The sequence below is a fragment of the Bubalus bubalis genome, chromosome 4, assembly GCF_019923935.1.
Source record: "Bubalus bubalis isolate 160015118507 breed Murrah chromosome 4, NDDB_SH_1, whole genome shotgun sequence".
NCBI classification, from domain to species: Eukaryota; Metazoa; Chordata; class Mammalia; order Artiodactyla; family Bovidae; genus Bubalus; species Bubalus bubalis.
The window spans coordinates 129,946,367-129,969,279 of NC_059160.1; the positions used below are offsets into that span (position 1 = coordinate 129,946,367).

The 22,913-nt window shown below is 41.0% G+C and overlaps 1 long non-coding RNA gene across 4 annotated transcripts in view; it reads right to left on the reverse strand.

The window, feature by feature from the left end:
* Positions 1 to 22,913, reverse strand: part of LOC123333406 — an 83,441-nt gene that overhangs the window by 32,804 nt on the left and 27,724 nt on the right. Inside the window, exon 3 of one of the 4 annotated variants that reach the window (XR_006640987.1) lies at positions 21,894 to 22,066. The exons of the other annotated variants lie outside the window; for them this stretch is intronic. This is a non-coding gene — a long non-coding RNA (uncharacterized LOC123333406). Of the gene's footprint in view, positions 1 to 21,893; positions 22,067 to 22,913 lie in introns of those variants that run through there. 4 annotated transcript variants of the gene reach the window in all.

Consider the following 22,913-nt stretch of genomic DNA (forward strand, 5'->3'; position numbering starts at 1 on the left):
ACAGAGGATGGGATGGTTGGATGGCATCATCAACTCACTGGACATGAGTATGAGCAAACTCCAGGAGATAGTTAAGGACAGGGAAGCATTGCATGCTGTAGTCCATGGGGTTGCAAAGAATTGGACACAACTTAGCGAATGAACAACAACACTGAAATGGTAGGTAAGCCTATCCAGTTTCTAGGGGACAGAGGAACCATATACTCTGTCCTGACTTCTCACACTGGACCCCTTGCTCCCAAAACCTGTTCTATTGTTGGGGTAGGAGGAAGATAAAAGCTAAAACACTTCATTACCCCTCTATCTTTCGCCTGGTGAAAGACCCTTATAACTCACAAGTTCTTGTCATGCCTGAATGTCCCAGCCCACTATTAGGAAGGGACTTTCTCTCAGCCTGAGGGTGATTCTTACTTTCCATGAAGACCAGAAGCAAGAAATGTTTTTCTCTGTGCTCTGTATTATACAGACATGGACAGTCCACCACAAAATATTCCCCCAAGAAATTGAAAAACTGGGATCAGAGAATCCCAGGGATGTTTAAGTTTGTCATCCCTATAAAAATCACCTTGAAAAAAACTAGTAACTTCTCTTCCAGGCACCAATATTCCATAGAACCAGTGGCTCGACAAGGCCTTCAACCCTGACCTCAAAATTGATCAAATATAGGCTTTTGGTGCCATGTCAATCTCCCTGCAATACTTCAATTCTACCTGTCTTCAAACCTAGTGGGGAATATATAATGGTTCAAGATCTCTGAATCTTGAATGAAGTGATAATTCCTCTTCATCCATTTGTTCCCAGTCCAAATACAACCCTACTCAGATACCCAAGGATACACCCTGGTTTACAGTCCTTCCTCGTAAAGATGCATTCTGCATACCAGCTCACCCTGATTCTCAATACTCTTTCTTTTTTGGCCACACCTTGCAACACTTGAGATCTTAGTCCTTGATCAGGGATCAAACTCTTCCCCCTTGCATTTTGAAGTTCAGAGTCTTAATTTCTGGACCATCAGGAAAGTCCAAATGTAATTTTTTAAAATTTTATTGATTTTTGGCTGTGCTGGGTCTTCATTATAGTACACAGGCTCTTGCTGCATGCAGGCTTTCACTAGTTGCAGCAGGGGAAGGGAAACTCTCGAGTTGTGGTGACAGGCTTCTCAGTGTGGTGGCTTCTCTTGTTGTAGAGCTCGGGCTCTAGAGCACACAGGCTCAGCAGTTGTGGCAATCAGCAGTTGTGGCACATGGGCTTAGTTGCCCCTTGGCGTGTGGGATCTTAGTTTCTGGACCAGGATCTGGGATCAAACCTATGTCACCTGCATTGGAAGGCAGATTCTCAATCACAAGACTACCAGGAAAGTACCCCCTTTTTTCTTTTGAATGGACTGACACAGACACTGATGAAACCCAACAATATACCTATAATGTCCTTCCTCATGGATTCCAGGATTGTCCACACCTGCCTGGCAAGGTCTTGGGATTAAGGGAGCTAAAGTTAGATACATGATCTGAGCCACAGTCAGCTCCTGGTCTTGTTTTTGTTGACTGTATAGAGCTTCTCCATCTTTGGCTGCAAAGAATATAATCAATCTGATTTCAGTGTTGACCATCTGGTGATGTCCATGTGTAGAGTCTTCTCTTGTGTTGTTGGAAGAGGGTGTTTGCTATGACCAGTGCATTTTCTTGGCAAAACTCTATTAGGCTTTGCCCTGCTTCATTCCGTATTCCAAGGTCAAATTTGCCTGTTACTCCAGGTGTTTCTTGACTTCCTACTTTTGCATTCCAGTCCCCTATAATGAAAAGGACATCTTTTTTGGGTGTTAGTTCTAAAAGGTCTTGTAGGTCTTCGTAGAACCGTTCAACTTCAGCTTCTTCAGCGTTACTGGTTGGGGCATAGGCTTGGATTACTGTGATATTGAATGGTTTGCCTTGGAAACGAACAGAGATCATTCTGTCATTTTTGAGATTGCATCCAAGTACTGCATTATGGACTCTCTTGTTGACCATCATGGCTACTCCATTTCTTCTGAGGGATTCCTGCCCACAGTAGTAGATATAATGGCCCCCTGAGTTAAATTCACCCATTCCAGTCCATTTGAGTTCGCTGATTCCTAGAGTGTCAACATTCACTCTTGCCATCTCTTGTTTGACCACTTCCAATTTGCCTTGATTCCTGGACCTGACATTCCAGGTTCCTATGCAATAGCTGAGCGCCAAAGAATTGATGCTTTTGAACTGTGGTGTTGGAGAAGACTCTTGAGAGTCCCTTGGACTGCCAGGAGACCCAACCAGTCCATTCTGAAGGAGATCAGCCCTGGGATTTCTTTGGAAGGAATGATGCTGAAGCTGAAACTCCAGTACTTTGGCCACCTCATGCGAAGAGTTGACTCATTGGAAAAGACTGTGATGCTGGGAGGGATTTGGGGCAGGAGGAGAAGGGGACGACAGAGGATGAGATGGCTGGATGGCATCACTGACTCGATGGACGTGAGTCTGAGTGAACTCTGGGAGTTGGTGATGCACAGGGAGGCCTGGCGTGCTGCGATTCATGGGGTCGCAAAGAGTTGGACAGGACTGAGCGACTGAACTGAACTGACTGAAAGTTAGATACAGGGCCATTATCACCATATGTAGATAACCTCCTTATCTGTAGCCCTTCAAAGAAAGCTTCAGACTAAAACACTGTGTAAAGTGTAGGGTGAAGTTGCTCAGTCCTGTCCAACTCTTTGCAACCCCATGGACTGTAGCCTACCAGGCTCCTCCATCTGTGGGATTCTCCAGGCAAGAATACTGGAGTGGGTTGCCATTTCCTTCTCCAGGGGATCTTCCCAACCCAGGGATCGAACCCAGGTCTCCTGCATTGCAGGCAGACACTTTGCCCTCTGAGCCAATACACTGTATTCTGTATCCTCAATTTTCTGGGCTCCAAGGGGCATAAGTATCCCCACTAAAAGCCCAAACTTTCCCCCAGACAGTCACCTCACTGGGACATGTTCTAAGCCCAGGGAAGTGCACCCTTACGACCCAGCATAAGGAAGCATAAGGAAGCAATTGTCCATTTACAATCACCACAAAAGAAGAAACAGCTTAGACCCTTCTTAGGAATGGCTGGGTTTTATAAGATTTGGGTCCCTGGATTTGGTCTCAAGGAAAAACCATTGTATGAGGGTATTTTCCTGGTGGTCCAGTGGACAATACTCCTCACTCCCAATGCAGAGGACCTGAGTTCAATCCCTGGTCAGGGAACTAAGATCCCACATACTGCTATGCTCCACAACTAGAGAAGCCCACATCCCAAAATGAAGACCCAGCACAGTCAAAAAATAAAAACAAAATCCACCATAAGGCCTTGAAGGGACAAGACATAGAACCTCTAGATTGGACAAGGGATGTATAAAAGAAAATTTGATTATATTAAGACATCCCTGCCTAGTGGCCCAGCCCTAGGGATCCCAGATCTTAACAAGCCCTCTATTGACCTCAAAGCAGAATAACACTGAGAATTCTCACCCAAAAAGAGGGCCAATTCCATGGCCAGTAGCATCTCTCCAAGGAACTGGCCCCAGTGGCCCCCAGATGGCCAGGCTGTCTGAGAGTCATAGCAGCCACAGCTATGCTGGTTGAACAGGCCACAGGAGGGTCAAGCCCTGAGGTTTCCACCCCACACAGGTACAGGGGATATTAGAAACTGAAGGACAAGGGCTGACTGGAGGCTGCCTCACAAAATATCAAGCCCTCCTTCTTGACTCTTGTGAGGTGACCCTTATAAGAGTCAAGTCTTACAAGTATGACATGCCTTAAATCCAGCTATATTTATGCAAGTAGAAAGCCCAGAGGAGCTGTCTCATTCTTGTACTGAGACCATTGAACAATATTCCAGCAGACCTGATCTTAGGGGACCAGCCCCTGGAGGACCCTGATGCTCTCTAGTTTATTGATGGAAGTTAGCTAGATACATGATGGCATCCAGAAATCCAGGTATGCCAGAATAGATTTCCACAAGCTCACAGAGACCGATGCCCTGCCACCTCAAACCTTGGCGCGCACACACACACACACACACACAACCAACCTTATAGCTCTAGTTTTAGCTCCAAACCTAGGAAAAGACAAGAGAGTCAACATTAGACAAATTTTAAGTCTGCATTTTTTTGTGTTACACACTCATGCTGCCATCTGAAAACAGAGGGGACTCTAACTGCACGGGGCTCTCCCCCCGGCACTGCCAGGAGTTCACATAGAACTCCTAGAGGCAGAACAAGACCCTAAGAAAGTAGCACTTTAAGAGTCCACTGTAAGAGACGCCAGAAGGGAAATTTACAGTATCAGGAAATAACCTGGCCGATAAGACAGTAGAGTGTAGTTCTTAAAATCCCTGAAACTTGGGCCACCTTACTCCTTCGTGTACTAACCTGCTTTCACCAGCCCAGCAGACAAACGAGGAAATAAAGTAGGCCAGAACTGCTGCTACTGCTGCTGCTAAGTCGCTTCAGTCGTGTCTGACTCTGTGCGACCCCATAGACGGCAGCCCACCAGGCTCCCCCGTCCCTGGGATTCTCCAGGCAAGAACACTGGAGTGGGTTGCCATTTCCTTCTCCAATGCGTGAAAGTGAAAAGTGAAAGTGAAGTCGCTTAGTCGTGTCCGACCCTCAGCGACCCCATGGACTGTAGCCTACCAGGCTCCTACGTCCATGGGATTTTCCAGGCAAGAGTACCGGAGTGGGGTGCCATTGCCTTCTCCGAGGCCAGAACTAGGGGATACAAAGTGGCCCCAGTGAAAGGTGAATTGAAGAACAAACAATAATGCTGCCCAGAGCATTACAGTGGACAATTTTAAAGGCATTCTATGACTCCTCTCTTCTGGGGAGGGGTGATTTCACTAACCTGGTGGAAGAAGTTTTTCCAGCATAGGCTTTCTCAGACTGTCTCAGAAATCACAAAGACCTGTAATATATACTACCATAACAACCCAGGGGGAAAGCTTAGGTCTCCACCCCTCCTCCAGTCCTTCCAAAGAAGAGGAATTTATCTGGTAGAAAACTGACAAATAGACTTTTCACAGATGCCATCCTCAGAGATATAAATACTTCCTGGTTGTTAAAGTGTTAATAGGTTGGTGAAGCCTTTCCAACATGGACCCAGAGAGCTCAGGAAGTAATAATGGCATTATGAAAGAAAATAATTCCTCAGTTCAGACCTTACAGTTTTTACAAAGTGATAATTGCCCCTCTTTTGTGGCTAAGGTCATATAACAAATCTCTACTGCCCTAGGCATTTGCTACCACCTCCATGCTAGCTGGAGAACTTAATCAGTGGGAAAAGGAGAAAGGACAAATCTACTTTAAAAATAACCCTGTCTAAGTTTTCCTCTAGGAGTTTTGTAGTATCTGGTCGTATATTTACATCTTTAACCCATTTTGGGTTTATTTTTGTGTGTGGTGATTGAGAATGTTCTAATTTCATTATTTTTCATGTAGCTGTGCAGTTTTATGAGCATCACTTATTAAAGAGACTCTTTTTTCCACTGTATATTCTTGCCTCCTTTGTTGTAGATTAATTGATCATAGATATGTGGGTTTATTTCTGGCTTTCTATCCTATTCCACTGATCTATATTTCTGTTTTTATATTTACACCAGTTTGGTAATATTTTGATTAATGTAGCTTTGTAGCATAGTCTGAATTAGGGATCCTGATTCTTCCAGCTCCATTTTTCTTTCTCATGATTGCTTTGGCTATTTGGGGTCTTTCTGTGCTTCTATAAAAAATTTTTTTTGTTCTCATTCTGTGAGAAATGGCACTGATGATTTGATAGGGATTGCATCAAATCTGTCGATTGCCATGGGCACTTTAGTCATTTTGACAATATAGATTCTTCCAACATAAGAACACTATATCTTTCCATATATTTGTGTCATCTTTTAGATTTCTTTCAAAAAATAAATAGGACCTAATTAAGCTTATAAGTTTTGCACAGCAAAGGAAGCCATAAACAAAACAAAAAGACAACATATGCAATGGAATAAAATATTTGCAAATGATGTGACCGACATGGGATAATCTCCAAAATATACAGTTATTTAGCTCAATTAAAAAAAAAAAAACCAATGAAAAAATGGGCAGAAGACCTATATAGACATTGCTCCAAAGAAGTGAAAAGGCACATGAAAAGATGCTTAACATTGCTAATTATTAGAGTAACGCAAATCAAACCTACAGTGAGGTATCACCTTACACTGGTCAGAATGGCCATTATAGAAAGGCTACAAATAACAAATACTAGAGAGGGTGTGGAGAAAAATGAACCCACCTACAATCTTGGTGGGAATGCAAATTGGTACAGCAATTGGAGAACACAATGGAAGTTCCTTGATAAACTAAAGATGCAACTACAATATGATCCTGCAATCCCACTCCTGGACATATACCTGGAGAAAACCATACAAAAAAATACATACTCCAGTGTTTATTACAGCACTATTTACATTAGCCAAGACATGAAAACAACCTAAAAAGTGTCCATCAACAGGTGAATAGTTAAAGATGTGGCACATATATACAAGGGAATATTACTCAGCAATAAAAAAGAATGAAATAATGTCATTTGCAGCAACATGGATGGGCCTAGAAATTACCATATTAAGTAAGCCAGAGACAAAGACAGGTATTATAGGTTATCACTTATATGTGGAAACTTATTTTTCTAAGATACAAATGTACTTAATATCCAAAGAGAAATAGATCCATAGACATAGAAAACACACTTATGACTACCAAAAGGGTAAGAGGGCAGGAGCAATTAATTAGAAGTTTGGGATTAACATAAACACACTACTATATTTAAAATAGATAACCAAGTAGGACCTACTGGATAGTTCAGGGAACTATGATCAATACTTTTTAATAAGAATTATATGTGTATGTGTGTGCACACTCAGTTCCTTAGTTGTGTCCAACTCTTGCAACCCCATGGACTGTAGCCCACCAGGCTCCTGTCCATGGGATTTCCCAGGCAAGAATACTGGAGTGGGTTGCCATTTCCTTCTCCAGGGGATCTTCCCTACCCAGAGATCAAACCTATGTCTCCTGCGTTGGCAGGCAGGCTCTTTACTGCTGAGCCACCAGGGAAGCACATATATATCTATATCTACCTATCTATATATATCTGAACACTCTGCTGTACACTTGAAAACAATATTACAATTAAAAAAGAGAGAAAAATAAATACAATCCTGGCTAAACTCTATCAAGAGATATCACAGGCTAGGACGAATTGAGAAAGTAGCACTGACATATATGTAACATCATGTGTAAAACAGACAACTACTGGGAAGTTCCTGTATAATACAGGGAGTCCAGCCAGGTGCTCTGTGAAGACCCAGAGGGGTGGAATGGGGGCTCGGGGAGAGGACGCTTAAGAGGGAGGGGATACACACACACACACACACACACACACACACACAGAGTAATGACTGATTCCCATTGATGTATGGCAGAGACCACCACAACACTGTAAAGCAATTATCTTCCAATAAAAAATGACATCATAAACTTGAACATAGCTTTTTTTTTTTTTACTTTACATATTCTTTTTTTTTTAAATTTATTATTCTTTTTACTTTACCATATTGTATTGGTTTTGCCATACATCAACATGCATCCGCCACGGGTGTACACGTGTTCCCCATCCTGAACCCCCCTCCCACCTCCCTCCCCATACCATCCCTCTGGGTCATAGCTTTTATCCATAGCCCTCCTGAGAATCAGGGTTGCACCTGAAATGGGGCTAAGGCTCAGCTCCTTTGAAATGACTTATGGTAGACCCTTCCTACCCTCACATTTTGGTGAATGGCAAAACCAGTGAGCTCATTAAGTACCTAATTATGACAAGTCCTGATGGTGATTTCAGAATATGGAAACTGGCTTTTGCTGGTTCCCAGCTAAGAAATGGGCCCCATTCAGGGTCAGCTAGGAGATTTTATTCTCCTAAAAACACAGAGAGAAAGGTCCCGCTCTGATTAAGTACCGCCTAAGTGCAAGGGCCTAGTTAGGTCCTTCTCAGCACTTCCACCACAGTAAAACTAAAGGGGGCACTAGTTGGGTGCACCTCTCTAGAATTAAAGCTACCCTTCTCCCCGAGTCTTCACAGGACACAGTGGACCTTGGATGGCCGGAAGAGGCCAAGTGGATGAGTGAGCCTCTTCAGAACCTGAAGCTCTTATTCAAAAATGACAAACAAACTTCATGGAGCCAAAGCTGAGTATCCATAGTCACTATTTTCCTTTTTCCCTCCCAATACCTGAGTCCACCCCTTAAATTTAAACCAGTTTGTGCTGAAAATTTGGATACTTATTGTCCTCCCTGATCTCCGTCTTGCTCTCAGAATCTTGTATGAGTGTCTGGCAGGAAAGAATGTGTGGCCACAGCTCCTCGTTCATGATGAGGAAATTATGGTTCAGAAAGGAACAACTTGTCTGAGTTTACACAGCTAGGTGACGTATTGGCTGAGACCTGGCTTTTGTCAAAGTCAGTGCTCTTTAAATGTAATCAGAACGTTAACTTGTATGATAACTAATTATAAAAGCTGACATGAGATCCTCAAGATGGCAGGGGAGCAGGAAGGTGAGGAGTTCATCTCTCCTCAGCACTAGATGGTAACGATAACCCTGTATGCGAGACAGCAAAAGAGACACAGATGTATAGAACAATCTTTTTGACTCTGTGGGAAAGGGAAGAGGGGATGATTTGGGAGAATGGTATTAAAACATGTATAATATCATATAAGAAACGAATCACCAGTCCAGGTTCGAAGCATGACACAGGATGCTTGGGGCTGGTGCACTGGGATGACCCAGAGGGATGATACAGGGAGGGAGGTGGGAGGGGGGTTCAAGATGGGGAACACATGTACACCCGTGGCAGATGCATGTTGATGTATGGCAAAAACAATACAATAAAGTTAAAAAAAAAAAAGAATACGTCTACAAAGGGAACAATTTTAACAGAGCACCTGCTGAACACTAGCAGAGAACCCTGGACGTCGAAAAGGATGAGAAAGACCCCCAAATAACCTGGTAGGACAGAATGAAGAAGGGAAAAGGAAGAGGAGAAGCAGGATGGAACCTGCATCCCTGGAGGGACACTGAAGGTGAGGAGAGGGTCCTGCATTGGGTGACACCCCCTCACCAGAAGAGAGATCAGCTAGGACAGAAGGGGAGCGTCAGGCCCTTGGCAGAGAGCACCCGTCTGTGGCAGTCAGGACAGAGTGAGACCTACACAGGTAGTCTGCGCTACAGCTCTGTGTGCTTCAAACTGAGCTGGGTGTCGTCTGGTGCACACGGCAGCTGGGTGCTGCCACGTGGGGTGTGGAGAGCAGACCTGCGGAGAGGACGGCCGCTGGCGGCGAGGGGCAGCCTGAGGGGATGGGAGTGAGGAGCTCTGCAGCCAGGAATGCTTGTGGAGGAAGCGTGGACCGACACAGAAGCAAGATGCCATTGTCGAGTGATGTGCAAAGAGTGGGGCCACCACTGCAATCTCTCTCTCCTTATGTGCCAAGGGCACTGGGGGAGGGAGTCTCCTTTTGGAGCTGGCTAGCATGCCCCCATGATCACCTTTTGGCCCCTCCCCTCCTGCCTGGTGACCTGCTTCACGATCGCTGCTTCGGCTCCCTCTAGACTGACAGGCTTACAGGTTCCGATTACTACTGCCCTCATCTTCCCACCGGGGTGACCCACTCGCTCTGGTTACTGCCTTAGCCTCCTCCCACCTGACAGCCTGTGCGCTCTGGCAACCTATAGAGCAAGACTCCAGTAGAAGGAAGACACACAGAGGTGTGCTGAAACCACAGCTGAGCCCCAGGAGCCCTGTGGCTAAAGAAGAATTAAAAATTTTCCTTATGGCTGTGTGAACTGCAGAGTTACAGCTCTGCTGACATTTTTTTAAATTCAGCACCTGCAGAACATCGAAATGGACAAGTGTTCCTGCTGCTGAGATGTGCCTGGATTTAGCAGCTGTGGGGATCTACATGTGAGGGTTGGATCAAGCCAGAGTCTGAGCTACCTCCATAGCTCCTGTAGCAGACCCAGGTGCCTGGGTACTGCAGTCCTGGGGCTTGAATACATTGGATCTGCCCTGGAGGCTTGGTGAAAATAACATCTGAGAACTACCAGGGCCAACTGCCAGCATACTCACAGAGTTAAGGTGGGACCAAGAGCAGTGCCAACTGCCGGGAGCCGGCATATTGCATATTGAGTGCATATTGCATATTGAGTGAGGATCTGTAATAGCTCAACTGGAATCCTATCACTGCCGAGAGCCAGCGTGAGGCACTCCGCCCATGACAAAGGTCATGAGGAAGGAGGCTCGGCATACGCAAAGGCGGGATCGAGCCTCAGGAGTCCCCCTGGAAATTCTCGAGCATCTACCCCCAAAACCAGAGTCTGCCTACTTTCTGCTTTGTGCTTTCACCTACACCTCTGACTTTACAGGGGGCTGTCCCCCACTACCTCTCTCTGAAAAGAGAGTTAGCTTACAGCTCCAGTTAATAATTCTTGGGTGTGACAGTGTTTCAACCTACAAACTCCTTTGGAAATCCTCTAGCCTGCCTGAATAGGTTTTTCCGGCCACATGTGATTGTTCAGAGCCTCCCAACTGTGAGAGGCAGGAGATGTTCTAAACTGCCTAAACACAGATTCCTTTGAGTAGTTAAAAGATTGATTAGAAATTGTATTGGTGAAGGGTTTTTCACTTGTTGGGCCAATGTTTGCTGCTAAGTCTCCATACTCCTTACCTACTGTGTTCTTGGCAGTGTATTGATTGATATAATGGGTGTATAGAAATGTAAAATGCAGCTTTGTCCAATGCTTTTTGGAAGGCTGGCGCCTGACTTTGGAATAATCACCTTTAGAGAAAGATAAGTTTCTTAAAATGTTAACAGGCCTCCTGGCCAGAAGATGATGTCAATCACCTGAACTTTTGCATATGATAAGGAAGAAAGCCTGGCTTGCTGCATGGCTCTACCCCTTCCCCCATTATCCTCTATGCATAACTTAAGGTATAAAAACTACTTTGGAAAATAAAGTGCGGGCCTTGTTCACTAAAACTTGGTCTCCCCATGTCACTATCTCTCCCAAATTTCAGCTGAGCGTCCATCTGGAGCGTGGATGTCCTCTGCGACCATTTATTTGCCTGGGCTTCTAAGACCCACTCGAGAAGGTGTCTAAGGTGGGGCACCTTCCGCTATTCGAGAGGGCACCTGCGGCCTCCGTGGTCAGAGCTAACCTGGTGTCATGGGTTATATTGATTTTCCGCGTAAACCAAGCCACTCAGCTTCTTTTCTCCACTGAATTTCCTCACTGAGCTATCCTTATTTTATTACTCTTTATATCTTTGATAAATAAATAATTAAATAGGTCGCCGACGCCGTCCCCGCTTCGAATACCCTGGATCAGCCGGGGCTGGACCCCGGCAGCCAACAACAAGTACTTTGTGAGCCTGCACGATGGGCAAAGGGGACTCAACAGAGTACATTCCCAGGAGAACAGCTTCAGAAGAGGAATACTCAATGACATCTCTCCCAGTGGGAGTGCTCCAATCCTGCCTACCTTGCACTGAAAATCAGAAACACAGCTAAGAAACAGATCAGCAACTAGGGAGCAGACCTACCCCTGACATGGCAGTAACAACCATAGGGCAAAGGGAAGGTCCTGCTCAATATCCAGGGCAGGCTCTGGTTACCACATCAGTCAAACCCCCTATCAAGGGGCTAGCAGCACAAGCCTCTGGACCAACCTCATCCACCGGGGTTGGGGGGGCGGGGGCAGATCCCAGAAGCAAGAGGAACTACAATCCTGCAGCCTGTGGAAAAAAGACCACAAACACGGTATGTTAGACAAAATGAGTCAACAGAGAAATATGTTACAGATAACAGAGCAAGATAAAAACCTACAAGAACTAAATCAAGAGGAAACAGGCAATCTATCTGAAAAAAGAATTCAGAGCAATGGCAGGAAAGATGATTCAAGATCTTGGAGGAAAAAAAAATGGAGGCACTGATCAAGAAGATGTAAGAAACATTTATCAACGACCTAGAAGAAACAAAGAAAAAATGGAGATGAACAGTAAAATAAATGAAGTGAAAAAATATACTATAGGGAATCAATAGCAGAATAACTGAGGCCAAAGAATGGATAAGTGAGCTGGAGGACAAGATAGTAGAAATCACTGCTGCATTAAAGAATAAAGAAAAGAGAATGAAAAGAAATGAGGACAGTATCAGAGACCTCTCGGACAGCATTAAAATGTATCAACATTCAAATTATAGCAGGCCCAGAAGAGAAACAGAAAGGGTCTAAGAAAATGTTTGAAGAGATTATAGTCAAAAACTTCCCTAACATGGAATAGTTAACAGTCACTCAAGTCACAGAGAGCTGCATACAGGATAAAGCTAAGTAGGAAGATGAAAGGGAAAGTGTTAGTCTCTCAGTTGTGTCCAACTCTTTGCGACCCCATGGACTGTAAGCCGCCAGGCTCATCTGTCCATGGGATTTTCCAGGCAAGAACACTGGAGCAGGTAACCACTCCCTTCTCCAGGGGATCTTCCTAACCCAGGGACCAAACCCAGGTTTGCTGCATTGCAAGCAATTCTTTATCATCTGAGCCAAGGAGGAACATGCTGAGACACAAATTAATCAAACTAACAAAAACTAAATACAAAGAAAAAGACTGAAACCAACAAGGGAACTTTCCTGGTGGTACACTGAATAAGAATCTGCCTGCAACGCAGGGGATGTGGGTTCAGGGGGCACGGATTTGATCCCCAGTCCAGGAAGATTCCACATGCTGTGGGACAACTAAACCCAAGCACCACAATTGAGCCCAGGCTCTAGAACCCACGAGCTGCAATAACTGAGCCTTTGCACCACGACTGAAGCCCTCCAGCTCTAGGGCCCACAAGACACAACTACTGAGCCCCCATACTGCAATTACTGAAGTTCATGTGCCTGGAGTCCGTGTCCACAACAAGAGAAGCCACCACAATGACAAGCCCGTGCACTGCCGCACAGAGTAGCCTCTACACACCACAACCAGAGAAAGCCTGCATGCAGCAACAAACACCCAGCACAACCAAAAATAAGTACATTTTTTAAAGCAACAAATAACATACAAGGGAATCTCTATAATGTTATCAGCTGATTTTTCAGCAGAAATTCTGCAGGCAGAAGAAAGTGGCATGATATCTTTAAAGTGATGAAACAGAACAATCTACAACCAAGAATACTCTACCCAGCAAGGCTTTCATTCAGCTCCAATGGAGAAATCAAAAGTTTTACAGAAAACCCAAACCTAAGAAAATTCAGCACCATCAAACCAGTTTAACAGGAAATGTTAAAGAACTTCTCTAGGAAGGGGGAAAAAAAGGGGCCATAACTAGAAATAAAAAATAACAAATGGGATAACATACAGTAAAAGCAGGAAACCATCCATGCATAAATATGATATCAAAACCAGCAACCATGAGGAGAGTACAAATGCAGGAAATGAGAATTGCATTTGAAATTAAGAGATCAGCAACTTGAAACAATCTTGCATATGTATAGACTGCTTTACCAAAACCTCATGGGAAATGCAAACCAAAAAGTACAAGAGACACATGCACACAAAAGAAAAAGCAACCCAAACATAACACTAGTCATCAAAATATAAGAGAACAAAAAGAGAAAGAGATGAAAAACAGCTACAAAAACAAACCCCAAACACTGAAAACAATGCAATAGGAACATACATATTGATAGCTACCTTAAATGTAAATGAATTAAATGCTCCACCAAAAGATAGTGACTAGCTGAATGGATACAAAAGACCTGTATATATGCTCTTTCTAATAAGAGATCTGCTTGAAACCTAGAGACACATACTGACCGAAAGCAATGGTATAGAAAAACATATTCCATACAAATGGAAATCAAGATAAACCTTGAGTAGCAATGCTCATATCAGACAAAATAGACTTTAAAGATTTTAATAAGAGACAAGAAAGAACACTACCTAATGACCAAGGGATCAATCCAAGAAGGAGACATAGTAGTTATAAATATACATGCACTCAACATAGAAGCACCTCAATATATTATGACCAACCTAGATAGCATATTGAAAAGCAGAGACATTACTTTGCCAACAAAGGTCCGTCTAGTCAAGGCTATGGTTTTTCCTGTGGTCATGTATGGATGTGAGAGTTGGACTGTGAAGAAAGCTGAGCACCGAAGAATTGATGCTTTTGAACTGTGGTGTTGGAAAAGACTCTTCAGAGTCCCTTGGACTGCAAGGAGATCCAACCAGTCTATTCTGAAGGAGATCAGCCCTGGGATTTCTTTGGAAGGAATGATGCTAAAGCTGAAACTCCAGTACTTTGGCCACCTCATGCGAAGAGTTGACTCATTGGAAAAGACTGTGATGCTGGGAGGGATTGGGGGCAGGAGGAGAAGGGGACAACAGAGGATGAGATGGCTGGATGGCATCACTGACTTGATGGACGTGAGTCTGAGTGAACTCCGGGAGTTGGTGATGGACAGGGAGGCCTGGTGTGCTACGAATCATGGGGTCGCAAAGAGTCGGACACAACTGAGCGACTGAACTGAACTGAACTCAAGAGCCATAAAAGGGGAAAAAAGTTGGGGACTTAACAACCACTTACACCAATGGACAGATATCCAAACAGAAAGTCAATAAGGAAATGAAAGCTGTAAAAGACACATTAGACCAGACAGACTTAATTGATATTTTTATTATTATCAATAAATAATTGGAGGATAATTACTTAACAGTGTTGTATTCTTAATTGATATTTATAGGACAATCCAACCAAAAGTAACAAAATACACTTTTCTACTCAAGAGCATATGGAACATTCTTCAGGATAGATCACACATCTTGAGTGACAAATCAATAAATTTAGTCTCAGTAAATTTAGGAAAACTGAAGTAATATCAAGTAGCTTCTCCAACCACAACTCTATGACATTAGAAATCAATTATAGGGAAAAAATGGTAAAAATCAAAAACCTATGAAGTATAAACAATGTTACCAAACAACCAATGGATCACTGAAGAACTTAAAGAGGAAATAAAAAATACCTTGAGACAAATGAACAAAAGCACAAGAATCTAAAACCTATGGGACACAGCAAAAATAGTTCTGAGGGGGAAGTTTATAGCAATACAACCTTACCTCAAGAAACCAGAAAAATATCAAGTAAATACCTTATACCTCAAGTGATTAGAGAAAGAAGAACAAACACAACCCAAAGTTAGTGAAAGAAATCATAAAGATCAGAGCAGAAATAAATGAAATAGAGATGAAGAAAACAATAGAAAAGATCAATGAAACTAAAAGCTGCTTCTCTGAGAAGATAAACAAAATTGATAAATGTTTATCCAGACTCATTAAGAAAAAACAGTGAGAACTTAAATCAATAAAATTGGAAATGGAAAAGGAGAAAATACAACTGACATCACAGAAATACAAAGGATCATAAGAGACTACTACAAGCAATTAAATGCCAATAAAATGGAAAAACAAAAAGAAATAGACAAATTCTTAGAAGGTACAACCTTTCAAGACTAAACCAGGAAGAAACAGAACATATGAACAGATCGATCACAAGTACTAAAATTAAAACTGTGATTTAAAAAACTTCCAACAAACAAAGTCCAGGACCAGATGGCTTCGTAGGCAAATTCTACTATACTAAACAGTTAGTGGAGAGTTAACTCCTACTCTTCTCAAACTATTTCAAAAACCTGCAGAGGAAGGAACACCCCTAAGTTCATTGAAGCCACCAACAACCTGACACCAAAACCAAAGATATCTCACACACACACACACACACACAGACAAATTGCAGGCCAATATCGCTGATGAGCACAGATGCAAAAATCTGAAACAAAATACTAGCAAACCAAATCCAAAAATACATTAAAAGTATCATACACCATGATCCAAAGTGATTTAGCCCAGCAATGACAGGGCTTATCAATATTCACAAATCAATCGATGATACATCACATTAATAAATTAAAGACTAGAAATCATATGATCATCTCAAAAAAATGTGTAAAAAGATTTTTACAAAATTCAATGCCCATTTATGATAAAAATTCTCCAGAAAGTGGACATAGAGGGAAACTACTTCAACATAATGAAGGCCATAGATGACAAATCCATTCTCAGTGGCGCAAAACTAAAAGCATTTCGTCTAAGATCAGAAAGAAGACAAGGATGTCCACTCTCCACTCTTTTTCAACATAGTTTTATAAGTCCAACAATAGAAATCAGAGTTAACTACAAGGTAACCACCATAAGGCCATCAGTTGTTTTCTCTACAGAAACATTGCATGCCAGAAGGGAATGGCAAGATATATTCCAAGTCCTGAAAGGGAAAAACGTGCAACCTAGAATACTCTACTCATCAAGCTTATCATTTACAACAGAAGGAGGAAGAATTTCTCTGACAAGCAGAAAATAAAGACTACAGAGATACTAAAGATATCCTAAAAGAAATGAAAAAAATAGAAAATAAGCAAGAATGTTTAAGAAATAGAGTGAAAAAGTAAATCACTTAAATAAGACAGTACACAGATTAAAAATAAAAATAAAAAAATTGTAAAAGTGATGATAACCAAAATGAACAGCAAAAAGAAAAGCATGAAGATGCAAAGAAGGACATCAAAAGTATAAAATGTTGGGGAGGAGAGTAAGAAACGTATACTTTTTTTTAGTATGTGTTTGAACCTATATGAGTACCAGCTTAAAGCAAGTAAATGCAGCAATGGGTTAACATACTTGAAAAAAAGAACATACTTGAAAAATAGGATAATCACAAATCAACAACATAAAACAGATTCACAAAAAAAAAAAAAAAAAAAAAAAACAAAAGAAGAGAATGCAAGCGTAGTATAAAAGAAAACAAAAACATAAAAGGAAAAACAAAAAGGAAGGAACAAAGAAGAAATACAAAGTCAATGGAAAAAAAAAGAGATTTAAGTGGCAATAAATACAAATCTATCAATAACTTCCTTAAATGTCAGTGGACTAAATGCTCCAATTAAAAGACAGAGTGACAGACTGGTTAACAACAAAAGCCTACAATATGCTGTGCATAAGAGGCCCACTTAGGGCAAAGGACACACATAGAATGAAGGTGAGGGTTTTAAAAAGATATTTCATGTAAATGGAAATGACAAGAAAGTAGGGGGTCACAATATTCATACAAAATAGACTTTAAAACATAGGCCATAAGGAAACATAAAACAAGATACTATATAATGTTAACACATTATTGACTGGGGGATTTTTGCTGAAACTAAGGTCTGTGGCCAGCCATTTGTTATGTAAGTGAATACTGAAATCCTCTCAGTTCAGTTCAGTCACTCAGTCAGTGTCCAACTCTTTGCGACCCCATGATTCATAGCACACCAGGCCTCCCTGTCCATCACCAACTCCCGGAGTTCACTCAGACTCACGTCCATCGAGTTGGTGATGCCGTCCAGCCATCTCATCTTCTATCGTCCCCTTCTCCTCCTGCCCCCAATCCCTCCCAGCATCAGAGTCTTTTCCAATAAGTCAACTCTTCGCATGAGGTGGCCAAAGTATTGGAGTTTCAGCTGCAGCATCAGTCCTTCCAATGAACACCCAGGACTGATCTCCTTTAGGATGGACTGGTTGGATCTCCTTGCAGTCCATGGGACTCTCAAGAGTCTTCTCCAACACCACAGTTCAAAAGCATCCATTCTTTGGCACTCAGCTTTCTTCACAGTCCAACTGTCACATCCATACATGACCACTGGAAAAACCATAGCCTTGACTAGATGGACCTTTGTTGGCAAAATAATATCTCAGCTTTTCAATATGCTATCTAGGTTGGTCATAACTTTCCTTCCAAGGAGTAAGCGTCTTTTAAGTTCATGGCTGCAGTCACCATCTGCAATGATTTTGGAGCCCAAAAAAATAAAGTCTGACACTGTTTCCACTGTTTCCCCATCTGTTTCCCATGAAGTGATGGGACCAGATGCCATGATCTTAGTTTTCTGAATGTTGAGCTTTAAGCCAAATTTTTCACTCTCTTCTTTCACTTTCATCAAGAGGCGTTTGAGTTCCTCTTCACTTTCTGCCATAAGGGTGGTGTCATATGCATATCTGAGGTTATTGATATTTCTCCTGGCAATGTTGATTCCAGCTTGTGCTTCTTCCAGCCCAGTGTTTCTCATGATGTACTCTGAATATAAGTTAAATAAGCAGGGTGACCCTCTAGTCAATAGCATTTGGATAGCAAAAGACATATTAATATGTCTCTGGTCAATAATGTGTTAAAAGTATCAATACAAGACGAGCATATTATACTTGTCAACATATATGTACCCAGTATAAGAACATCCATATATATAAAACAAATACTAACAGACATAAAGGAAGAAATTGATGGGAATACAAAATAGTAGGATATTTTAACACCCCACTCACATCAATGGACAGATTTTTCAAGACAGTGAATCAATGAGGCAATGGAGATCCTAAATGATGCAATAGGACAGTTAGACTTAATTGGTACTTTCAGGATCTTACATCCCCCCCCCAAAAAACTAGAACAAACATTCTTTTCAAGTGCACATGGAACATTCTCTAGGACTGACCATCTATAAGGGCACAGAAACAAGACTCAACAAATTTAAGAGTATAGAAATGATTTAAAGCATCTTTTCTAACCACAATGGCATAAAACTAGAAATCAGCCACAGAAAAAGAAATGAGAAAAACATGACCACGAGGACCATAAACAACATGCTATGAAAAAATTAATGGGTCAACAGTGAAATCAAAGAGGAAATTTAAAAGTATTTTGATACAAGTGACAATAAAAACACAACCATACAAAAATCTATGGGATGCAACAAAAGCAGTTCATAGAAGAAAGTTCATAGCAATATAGACTTTCTTCAAGAATAAACAAAACTCTCAAATAAACAACCTAACATACCACCTAAAAGAATTTTAAAAGATCAAAAGTCAGCAGGTGGAAGAAAATAATAAAGATCAGAGAAGAAGTAAATAAAAGACTAAAAAATAGAAAAAAATGGTAAAACTAAGAGGTGGTTCTATGAAAGGGTAAACAAAAATGACAAGCCTCTGGCCAGACTCATCAAGAAGAAAAGAGAGGGCCCCAATAAACAAAATAAGAAATGAAAAAGGAAACATAACAACCAATATAACAGAAATACAAAACACCATAAGATAATATTATCAATAATTATATACTAACTAATTGGACAAGATAGAAGAAATGGACAAGTTTCTAGAAACACAACCCACCAACAGGGGAACCCACCCACAACCAAGAAGAAACAGATAATTTGAATAGACTGGTCACTAGCAGTGAAATAGAATCTGTTATTAAAAAAAAAAAAACAAACCAAAAACCTCCCTACAAACAAAAGTCCAGGGCCAGATAGCTTCACATACAATGTTTGGTACACAGATTACACCAAGCATACAAAGAAGAACCCATACCCATCCTTCTCAAACTCTTCCAAGAGACTAAAAAGGAAGGAACACTCCCAGAGACAGTTTATGAAGCCACCATCTCCCTGATGCCCAAATCAGACAAAGAGATTATCAAAAAAGAAAATTTGATACTGAAAACAAAATATCAAAAAGGTAATGTAAACAATCCCTTTTAAAATTTCATCAAAAAATACTTAGGAATAAACCTCACCAAGGAGGTGAAAGACATATGCTTAGAAGTATAAAACATTAATAAAGGAAACTAAAGTTTACTCAAAGAAATAGAAAGTACATTAATATTATTAAAATGGCAATACTATACAAAGCAGTCTACAGATTTAATGCAAGCCTTATTAGATTACCCCATGACATTTTTCAAAGAACTAGAACAAATATCTAGAATTGCCAAAGTAATCCTGAGGGGTAGGGGAGAACCAGGCAGAAGGAATAACTTTCCTAGATTTCAGACAATACTACAAATCTACAGTAACCAAAACAGTTCAATATGAGAAAAAGAGTCTGTTCAGCAAGTGGTGCTGCTGCATGTAAATCAATGAAGCTAGAAAACACCCTTACACCCTGTACAAGAATAAATTCAAAATGGCTTAAAAGCTTAAACATAAAATATGATACTATAAAACTGCTAGAAGACATCATAGGCAAAACATTATTTGACAATCGTACCAATATTTTCTGAGGTCATTCTACCAAGTCAATAAAAATAAAAGCAAAAATAAACAAATGAGAAACAATCAAACTTAAAAGCTTTTGCATAGCAAAGGAAACCATAAACAAAATGAAAAGACAACCTACAGAATGGGGGAAAATATTTGCAAATGATGCAACCAATAAGGTCTTAATTTTCAAAATAAATAAACAGCTCATATGACACCACAGAAAAACAAACAACCCAACTGAAAAATGGGCAAAAGACTGAAATAGACATTTCTCCAAAGAAAACATATACATGGCCAACAGGCATATGAAAAGATGCTCAACATCACTAGTTATTAGAGAAATGAAAATCAAACCTAAAATGAGGCACCATTTCACACTGGTCAAAATGACCATCATTTAAAAGTCTACAAATCACAAATGCTGGAGAGGGTGTGTAGAAAAAGGAATCCTCCTACACTGTTGGTGGGAATGTAAATTGGTGCCCCTGCTGTGGAAAACAGCATGGAGATTCCTCAAAAAACTAAATATAGAGTTGTCATTAGACTCTAGCAATCCCAATTCTGGGCATATATCAAGAGAAAACCATAATTCACAAAGATACATGTACCCCAATGTTCACTGCTGCACAATTTATAATAGCCAAGACTGGGAAGCAACATAAATGTCCATTAACAGATGGATGGATAAAGAAGATGAATATGAGGTACATATATACAATGGAATATTACTCAGCCATAAAAAAGATAAAATAATGTCATTTGCAGCAACATGGATGGACCTAGAGATTAATGTACTAAGTAAGTTAGAAAGACAAATGTCATATGATATCATTTACAGGTAGAATTTAAAACATGGCACAAATAAACTTACCTGTGAAACAGAAACAGATTCACAGGGAACAGACATGTGGTTGGAGGAGGATGGGTAGGGCAGGGATGGATTTGGTGTTTGGGACTGTTGTTGTTGCTGGTCAGTTGCCCAATCCTGTCCAACTCTTTGCAATCCAATGGACTGCAGCATGCTAGGCCTCCCTATCCCTCTATTCCCATAGCTTCATTGAGTTATGCAAGCCCCTTTGCCACAAGGCAGTGATCCTTGAAGTGGATAGTTTGGGATTAGCAGGTGAAAAATATTATATATTGAATCAATAACAAAGTTCTACTGTATAGCACAGGAGATCATATTCCATATCCTTAGATAAACCATAATGGAAAAGAATATGAGAAAGAATGCATATATATGTGTAACTGAATCATTTTCTGTACAGTAGAAATTAACACATTGTAAATCAACTATACCTCAATAAAATTTAAAAAGATGAATTGAGCAGAAGGTTTGGCTAGATGTAAATTAATAAAAATGTATAGATTGACAGCTTATTCATCATTTATTATATACAGAAGAAACACAATTATTCATGAAGTTTTCTCACCAGTGAGGTAAATGATAGAAACTCTATAATTTTGCTTAAAAAGTATAAATTGTGAAATGACTGCATATGAAATTGTCATGAAAGCTCAGTTTAAATGAGCAGAGGCAAAATGCTATACACACTATCACTCATTAAGGTACAATATTATGAAAGGAACTATTTCCTGTTTATCTGGGCTTGCACCAACATGGTATTGTCTTAGAAGGTAGCTTGAGACAAGGATATTAAGTGATTATGCTTTATTGTGGCAATCAAGCAGTAAGAGTGGGTAAAGGACGGCTGCGCAGAAATGCAAATCAATCCATGTATGCGCTGGCTCCATTCTGCCATGAGTCACAAAGAGCAAGAGAGCAGCTGGGCAGGTGCTGTGTAGTTGGCCCACCAGGACTTCACAAGACATTCTGTAAAGGAAATTGTGTCTTGCAATAGTTGATGAGAGAAGATAGAGCAGAAAGTGAATCCGTTACTTTTCTTCTATCCCCTGTCCTCCTCGGTCAGAGTTCAGCCTGGGACACATCAGCTCCTCCTAACACCTGCTCCACTGAATCACCAGGGTTCCTCTAACAGGACACTCTGCGTAACAGATCCATACTCTCAATGGGTGGCTGGTCCAAGTCTGTAAGTAGGCAAAGGAGCCAACATTCTCTGGGTGCTATAGCCCCAGGCAGTAGAACCACAAGGACATGAACAAAATTGTCTGGTGGGGGAGGCTGAGGGATAGCCAGAGGCTGGAGGCCAGGACTTAGGTGGCATGGAAGAGATCCAAGGAAGCAAATGAGATCTGGGTCTGATACAAGTGTCCATCCTGTAACTTTTTTGTTGGAATGTTATACATTTGAAATATATAATAATCAAAAATGAATGAGAAAAAATAGCTTCAAATCTTAGGGAAATGTGGCATAATGCTAGCAGGTCCAGAAAGAGAACAAAATTTTCTTAACATTTAATTTACTTCCATTTTCTCCAACAAGGAGAATCGTACAATCGATTACTTGAATGAAAGTACAGAGAGTCTGTTTACTGAATTTGAAAATTTTAAGTTCCAGGGGAAAAAAAAGAAAAATCTATTCTGTTTTGTTTCAAGAAGCTAGAACCAACTGTTAGAAGTAATAAAAACAGGATTTTGTTCATCTTTCCAATGGCTTTTTAATGCTTTTCCCTAACAGTGGGCTATGATAGTTTTAGAAGTAAAGTGCTTCCTGGTGAGAATTTAAAAAAATTTTTATTTTTGCCTGTGCTGGGTCTACA